Raw genomic sequence first — 9,370 nt, forward strand, 5'->3', positions numbered from 1 at the left:
TAATTCCATTTCTTAACTGAATTCTGTTCTATTATTTTCTGGAATCTCTACCACTGTTTATTTCTTTATCACTTTCTAAAATTAAACAGAATTCTGTTCAGTTACAAAAGAAGAAAAAGAATTTTGTTATTAAATAGTTAAAATGATTAAAGAAATAATTATTGATAGTTTTTTCCTTTCTCACTATTTATTGAACCAGAGACATTGTTCTTTCTAAGATAAGGAAAATTGAGGGGAGGGGGATTTATTTTTATTTATTTAAATACAAAGATGCATTACAATGTAATAAATTTAAAAGGTGATCAAAATAAATACTGTAGAATTCTGATCGCTTTGACCAAAATTTAGCCACCTGGGAAATTCAGTTGTGCATCTTTGGAAAAATGAGTGAATAAATGCATTTTACATATGATTATTAATGATAACAATACAAAATAAAAATAAAAACTTACACTCTCGAGCAAGGGCCTGGAAGTTCAAAACAAACAAAAAAAAATCTCCCTGAGATACGTGCTTCCAAGAAACCTTGTTCTCAGAGACCAGTTAAGACTTATACAAACAACCACATGTACAAAGGAAAATTACATGAGGTAGGCTTAAACAAATAGAGGAATTTTCCTACGCATGCAACCTTAGAAACAGATAAATACAACACACTTATATAAAGAGTGAGGATTGTTTTTTAATCTTAATGTCTTTGACAATTAATAACTAATTCAGAGAGCAGGCAATCAATTGCAATGGCTAAATTTATGAAGTAACCTTCCATTTATTGCACTATAATTATGTATATTAGAAATAAGAATATTAAAATATAAATTAAATAGGTGTTACAGATGTTCTTTAGTAGTCTACAAGGTGGGACTGCGTATAATTTCTATGCTTGACTTAGACTTAAGTATTATAGATGTTCCATGTTCCTTAATACTAAACAAAAATTGACAGCACATCAACTTAATGCTCAACTTATTAAATAAATAGACATTACAGATGTTCCTTAACAGTAAACAAATTAACCGTATATCAACTTTATGCTTAAATTAGAATTCAATAGGTAGTACAAATAATCCGTAACAGTACACAAAATGTGACTCCGTATCAAGTTTATGCTTAACTTATTAAATAAATAGTTATTACAAACTTATTATTATTTAGGTATTACAAACTTACTATTTAGGTATTACAAACTTAACTTATTAGGTATTACAGATGTTTCTGAACAGTAAACAAAAATGAATTTCATAGCAATTTTATGCTTAACTTAGAACTCAATAGGTAAAACAAATGTTTCTTAAGTGTACAAAATATCACCGCATACCAACTCAATGCCAAACTTAGAATTAAATAGGTATTACAGATGTTCCTTAACGATAAACAAATGATGCAACTTATTGTTAAGGATGCAAATGATAAATTCAAATTTTAAAAAAAAAGAGAGAAAAAAGTTTAAAATTAGTAAAGCTAAAGGTTGAAACTATTTATAGTGTTTCAGTGTGAAAATTTATACCTTCAAATAAAACTTTATAACTGAGTAAAACATATTATTTTATAATTAAAATATCTTTTTAGAAATTTATTAGATCACTAAAATTAATAGCATTAGATTTCAAAAAGATAAATGCATTAATTAAAAATAGTTTTTAAGTTTTTTATATAAAAAAAATAGTTAAATATATCAGATAAAATAGTTAAAGATATCAGTAATATAGTTGTAAATTTAATTATATTAAAGCAACCCAAAACTATTTTTCCTATTTGTCATAGATATTAAGGCTCTATAAACAATGGCATGATGGTGGTAATAAGGTCATCATCATTCACCGACCCCTTTTACTTCCGTTTAAGCTGGTACTCGTGAATTTGAAAACGGATGGAACACACCACAAGGGTTAGAACTTCCTTCCTACACAATGCCTTAATAACCATATAAGGATAATAAATTGCAAAGAGAAAAAGTTTAGCATTCACTGAGTAACAGATAAAAGAGTAATTTCAACAAAATACTCCAGTAATTTTGTGTGCAATCAATGAAAGGTTAATTGATAAATGTTTCTCTTAACAAAATAAGGAACATTCAAACAGTGAGAATTTTGCATGCAATCAATGAAATGATTAACATTTCTTTTAACAAATTTAAGGAACATTCAAATAGAGTAATTTAGCACGAAATCGATAAATTCTTTTTAAAAAATATGTGAGGGAAACTTTAAAAACAAATTAATAATTTCAGGAAACCGCAGAGCTGCAATTAGGGCTTAATTATAATAACAAAACATGCATGTTAAAAATATATATATAATTACAACACAAGACAGTGCACTTTTACAGGAAACGTGAAAAATGAGTGCATGGATAAATTAGTAACTTCACAAATGTTTTATTTGCACTATCTATGTATAATTGAAGTCACAAAATTATTATTGAACTTAAAAACTTATTTAGTTTATGAACATCTCAAACTGTAGCAAGTTAAGTGCTTGTAACAACAAAAAAAATTTTTTTAATGTTCAGATTGAAGTTCAGCCCAAATGTATTTCATTGTATCTCTAAGTAGGTAATCTGCTTAAGTAAGAAGGCAAGAAAAAGATTTTTTTTTTAATGTGTGAATTCAAAAGAAATTCAATTCGGTTATATCAAGTAAACTCTCGATTCAGAGATTTTTATAAAAGAACATAGTCTTTATCAAAGAACAAAAAGAGAAAATATGAAGCAAAATTTTGCAAACTAAAACAGATAAATTGAGGTGTTTGGTTTCAAAGCTAGTTCAATCCAGGTTAATTGTTTTTGAAATTTACTAATAAAAAAAAATTATTATCTTTTATAAATAAATGATCTTTTATAAATTAATTCTTTTCATTATTTCAAAAACAGGAAAGTTGTATGTACTTAAAAAAACAGGACAGATCAACTGTTGTTAATCAAAGTTTCAATGAAGCCAAAAAATAGCATAAAAGCAATGCATGCCCTCAACGGCTTACTGCACGAGTTTGCAAATATGTTTAGATAGAAATGATTTTTTTTTAACTTTAATTTTGTTTAAAAGTTTGGTAATTGTTAGTTAAAATAATTCCGTATTTATTTCAATGGACAACATTGCAATGTGGTTATAAAAAAAAAATGCAATGACAGGGGCAATTAAAGATGAGACTAGGCTCATTCTTAAAATCCTAAGCCTAAAAACTTTTAAATCCAAGTATATTTTTTGCTTAAAGACAGATTGGCAGGATTTTTTGTACCAGACTTTAAATTCGAACCCATCTGAAACCGATAGCGCCAGGTTTAATATATCAAATTAAGTTTGAAATTTGCTAAGCAGAAAGCTCTAACAAATCCAAAATTTAACAAATCAAATTAAATCCAAAATTCTTAAAGATACAAAGTTAAAATTTGCTTTAAAAATAAAAAGACAAAATACTAATACTTGAGAATACTGGTTTATGGATCAAAAGGTACAATAAATTTCAATTTTTACGCATCTTTCACACTTAATCAATTAATTTTTGTATGTTTGATTAGCTCGAAAGTTGTAAAAAAGTTAAAACTTCATCAAAAGTCGGAGGTAAATTTTTTTTTCAAATAACGGATATGTGTTCGGCAAAAGATGAGCTTGTCTCATCTTGGACTTCAAGTCACCAATGAAGATAAAAGTCCCAGATGAAAAGAAAATACATATGTGAGACTTACAAAAAAAAATTATTACAGCTTAAGAACCTAAACACCTCCATTTAAATGCACATGCCTATTCAATTTTTTTTAGTATATAAATTACATAAATTATAATTTTTTTTTAACTGGATTGCATTCAAAATCAAAATGAATCAATGCCTGAATCAAAATGGAGTTTAACACTTAGTAAATATGTTTACATTCATAAGAAGAAGAATAGAAATTAAGAAAATGTAAATAGTATCATACAACTAAACAATTATTAAAACCCACAACCTGAGTAAAAATTGCAAAATTGAATATGCAAAATAAAAATAATAATATGTATTTCAGCACATTTAGGGAAACCTCTTTGCTCGAAATGGAAATTTACAGCAATGAATGTATTTGTACTTTTTCAGTATAAACTAGAACTATTATGCAATATTAAAATAGCTTACACTATACTTTTGCTCACACAAAATAGGGTTTTTAAATTTTCTTAGCATAAATAAAGAAGAAAAAAAAGTCCAGCATTTTTCCACACACTAGCAAAGAACTGCATCTTTGTGGAGCCATCTTGGGGGGGTAAATCTCATTTTATTTTCTAGTAAATGGAATAACATCTTCACCCTACTCCTTTGCAGAAAAGATAAAAAAGTACAGTGATAATTAGGTACTGAATAAGGCAAGCACACGCTAAGTGGCTGTTTTATATACAGAATACTGAAATACACTAATTCGAAAGCACTTTTCCATCTACAAGATATAATAGAAACAGAGATGAGGAAGGAAATTTTTTATCAAAATGTTTCATTTGATTGGAAATTTGACCGTTTGCATACCAATAGTCTTTATAGTTTCATAAACAAACTTAGATTCTAATTTAATAAAATGTCTCCGATTTAAAAAAAAACTCAAACTATATATAGATTACATTAATAATGAATGTCCTGAATATATATTTTTTGAACCTTTTCAAAAATTAAATAAAAAAGCAGTGAAGATTGAAAATTAATGTTTCAGCAAGGGAAAACAAAAGTACTATCGAATCACTATCAAGGAAGGTAAGATGACGAACATCCAAACAAGTATAAGTGCCTGATGACGAATGGAAGTGTTTCTGATTTCTTCAGCAACTAAACAGGTTTTGATGCTCAGAGTCTCACCTTTCTCAGTAGCGATTCATTAGATTCCATTTGTATGTTTTCTTGCTTAAATATTTATTTCAGACCTCCAATGTGCATACTTTTTTGACTTTCTAAAAAATATAGTTGAAAATATATTCTAACTTAACTATTAATAACTACAATGGCCTATATTTTGAAAGCATTTTACATTAATAATTAAAATTATTCATTAATCATTACTCAATGCAAAAAAAAAGAAACTTTCAATACATTGACATTTCAAGCAAAAATTGATGTTTGCTATATAGAGTTTAAACATAGTTTTTTAAAAAAAAGTTAAATTTATTCTCTGTTTACCTATTTATGCATCCTTCATAAATAGAGCTATGAAGGATGGCTTTACTATTGGTTATACAATAAACTAAAATTTTAAAAAAGTGCCTCTTAAAAAATGTACTTTTCCCTAGAAGTAAGAAGGAATAGGAAAATTTCTTTAAAGCAGGTGTTTTTTAGCTCCTTATAGATGTTGTAAGCTCTTTTTTTGTATTAGAAATAAAATTATTAATACAAGTTCTAAGGTTTGAACACTTTTTCGAATTAAAACTAGAGAGAAACTATGCTAAGAGGCATTCAATAAAAAAATCATATGTGTAAATTAGATATCCTTGACTTTTTGAGTTATAGCACCCTTTCTTAATAGCTCCCTAACTTAATGTAAGACTGAAAAAAGTATCAAGGAAAAGTCTGATGGATACGAGATAATGATAAATCTAACTCTTATATAGGTCATTTAATCAGTTGGTTTTTCTTTTTTTTCCTATTTAGAACCGTAAGTGGGACAAAAAGATATTTATTACTACAAATTAAATAGAAATTTCTGTCCACTATTTACAAAAAACTTAATCCAATTAAAAAAAAACTCACTAAAACGGACCATTTTGGAATTAAAAAATATCCTTTCACATCTCAATCTCAACAGACAAGAAATTTGTACTTCATTATCTATTCTCAAAATAATTTCAAGGGGGGAAAAAAAGAGAAAAGAAAAAGAAAAAAAAGAAAATCACTGAACTCAATGAAGAATTCATTAAAAAATATAGCATTTTACTTTTTCCGAGATGATGAATTTTCAGAGAAGGCACTAAAGTAATATATGAGATATTCTGTTGGGATGGATACAGTGCTTTTTCATGAAAATTGTCACAACTTGGTTATTGTTTGATGAAGAAAAGCTCAGAATTAAAAAGCCTTACAAGGCGTACCAAATTAGAATAAAATACACAATGAGATACTATTAACTACTTAAATAACATTAAAGTTTGTACATAGCACATCGTCATAACATTTAAATGCAATTTTTCGAAGAAAAGCCATTAATATTTCATTAATGTTACGCGACAATAAAGTATTCTTATGATAAAGAAACTTACAAGTTGATCATAGATATTTGTTAAATAAAATGCAATGAATCTGACCTCACTCGTTCTTCATTCTAGGGACTTGTAGTTGTGACAGAAAAAAAATAAATCAATCGATTTAGAAAAATTCACCACTATGTTTGGGACAACAACCTTTAGGAATATTTATGTGTCATTAACAAAAAGTTTTGACCATTATGTTACAAATATGACATCAACAAAAAAGTTTCCACTGTTACTTTCAAAGTGAGCTGATGTCATTAAAAACATGCTTAAATATAAAAAGAATAAACTTCTTAGTCCAAGTAAAATGTTAAATTTTTTTCTAAAATGAAAGTGTTAAGAAGGTTTTGATCAAATTGTTTGACTGTTCTTATAAATTAACTCATACAGAAAAAATTTATGGTAATAAGTACATAATAAACTCTAAATAATAGAGAAACAATAAAACAGCAATATTTAGGCTAGCATTTTTAAAACATAAATTTCATTGAATTAGAAACTTTACTGAATTACAATCCAAAGTTAACTTTTGCTGTTACACAATATTCCTAATAGTTGCCTCCCTCAGGTTTCGTTTTAAAGGAGCATTTTTATTCCATTTCAAATAATTTTTGAGATTCGACGCTTTAAAAAATTACACTAATAAAAGAGTGAGCCTCTTATCTAACCCATACATTAATAAAGATATTAAAATGTCCATATAATTAGATAGTAAAAAGTATTAAGTATTTATCACTATACATGTACCTTTTATTTAATAATTGGAAGGGAAAAAAATTCTATTTAATGAATTATCACAGAGTTCCCACTCCCAAAATAAAATTCGAATAATTTTCAAGAAAGATGAAAATTTTTAAAATTAAAATAAGATCAGAAATTAGCCATTTATAAAAATAGTAGTCATTTTGCTTAGAATGTTTGTGCTAAATTGACTGCATATGAATGCTGGCAACAATCAATTTGAAAACACTGAAAATAGAGAAATATGGATAATTTTAAACAGTTTTTATGAAAATAAAAAAATTTTTTGGATTTAAAAAAAAAAAATTAAAAACTTCCACAACTATTCAAGATCTTTAAATGACTTTAAAGCCCTTGAAAATTTAAATCAAATTTAAATATTATTCAAGAATTTTTTTTTTAAAAAAAAAGAATGTCATGGGAACCCTGTATCAATATAGCCTAACAAAAAATTAAATTCTTTTAATATCTGAGCAAAAGCAGTACAAATAAACTGAGCTCAGAAAACTAGGAAGATTTGAACCTTGGAATATAAATTACCCATAACTTCATCTTTAGTTTCTGCAATAAGACGTTTACTTTCAAAACAAAGTAAAACATGTTTTACAAATAATCTTAGTGTATTTTCTTTGCTTGCATGCTTTCAAATTTAATCTTATTAAACTCAGTCTACAACACACAAATTCAGCATTATTATGGTAAGGAAATCTTTCTTATTGAATTTTGGAAATATATTTCTTCTAGATCATATTATTTCTTGATTATTTAAACAGTCAAAATTTGATTATAAATAAATTTAAAAGATTTCAATAGATGAGCAACTTTGTTTTTGGAATAGGAATAATCTTTAAAAAAGAAAACACTTGCAGAAAATTAAAAAGGCATTTCAATATTGGAATGTCGAAATTAAATTTTTAAAATACATAAAATTAGAAAATTAATATATTGATCAACTATCTTGTAAGTTATTTTAAACATCTGTAACTCAAAGTTCAGAGAATAAATGTACTATGTTAATTTTAGGCTCATATATATATATATATATATGAACCTAAATTATTGATTAACCACACATAATTTATGATATATATTATTTTATATGTTAATTATTACTAGGAATCTTGAGTACAAGTAATCATAATTTGCAATAAGGATTTTAATCCAGAATATAATTAATCATAATTTATGATTACAGTTTGAATCTTAATTAAAACTAAAACTGAACAATGACTACAAGTAATAAGGATCCACAATATCTAATATTAATTACAAATGTAATTTCGATTACAGAGTAAATGATTATTGTAATCAATTACATTTTGCTAAATTCTGATGTACTTTATAGGTTAAAATGAAATGGATAACTAATAAGAGTATTTTAAGAAATTGGTTAATGTTTTATAAAAACGAGCTATGCAAGTGATTTCTTTTTTTGAAATGGCAGTTGCAAAATAGAGGATAAACAAAAGTATACATTAGAGGTAGTAAATCAAAACAGGCAAACTACAATAAACAAGAATACTGAATAATTTAAATATATTGTACAATATGGAATGCACCAACTTTTCCTGAAAAACTAATTTGTATATAATAACAGATCTGAATAAAAAAGTATTGCTGTAACATTCTTAAAACAAACAAGGATTGACATGATAAAATGTTTTTAATAAAACAGTCTATTCTTAGTTAAGTTATTCTTTCAGAGATATAGATGGACCACATTACACAAAATACAAACAAAAAATAATAATAATAATATAGTCTAGCCACCACAAGAAAAGCTCCTCATTGTGAGCACGTCTTGTGGTGGCCAGACAACAGTAGTAACTATTCATCATTCATTTTTAAATATTGATTAACTTATATTAACTGCAAAAAGAATTTAAAAGAAGCTGCTAAAATTCAGCATAATTAAGGTGTAATAATAGTAACATCACAAACCAACAAAATAACATAATATTATATATGTACAATATACACTTAATATATATAAAGAAAAAAATGAGGTAGCAACATCTAAGTGTAACAGGACCCAAAAACATTTTTTTTTCAGCATTGGATTTGAGTTTACATTTGAGTTTTGTAACTTAATAATAATAAACATAATACATTAATTAATTAGCTGACAACTCAATGAAAATAGATTCATTAAAAAAAATACTTAATCCAATGCTGAATTATTCCTGTTGGTGAAAAACTGAAGTTGCACTATTAAACCTTTCAAATTATTTCCAACAGATTAAGGATAGATGCATTAACTGGTAAATATCAGTGAGTGTCTCATTCTTTAACTAAATTTACATTTTTGTTTATAATGAAAATTATAACTGATAAAAATAAATTAAATAGTTCTTATTTATAAAACTTCATTATTGTCCAACTCAATGCTATATTATTTGACTAATATTACATCAAAAACTATTAATATTAAAT

Source organism: Parasteatoda tepidariorum, chromosome 10, assembly GCF_043381705.1.
Source record: "Parasteatoda tepidariorum isolate YZ-2023 chromosome 10, CAS_Ptep_4.0, whole genome shotgun sequence".
In the NCBI taxonomy this organism is placed as follows: Eukaryota; Metazoa; Arthropoda; class Arachnida; order Araneae; family Theridiidae; genus Parasteatoda; species Parasteatoda tepidariorum.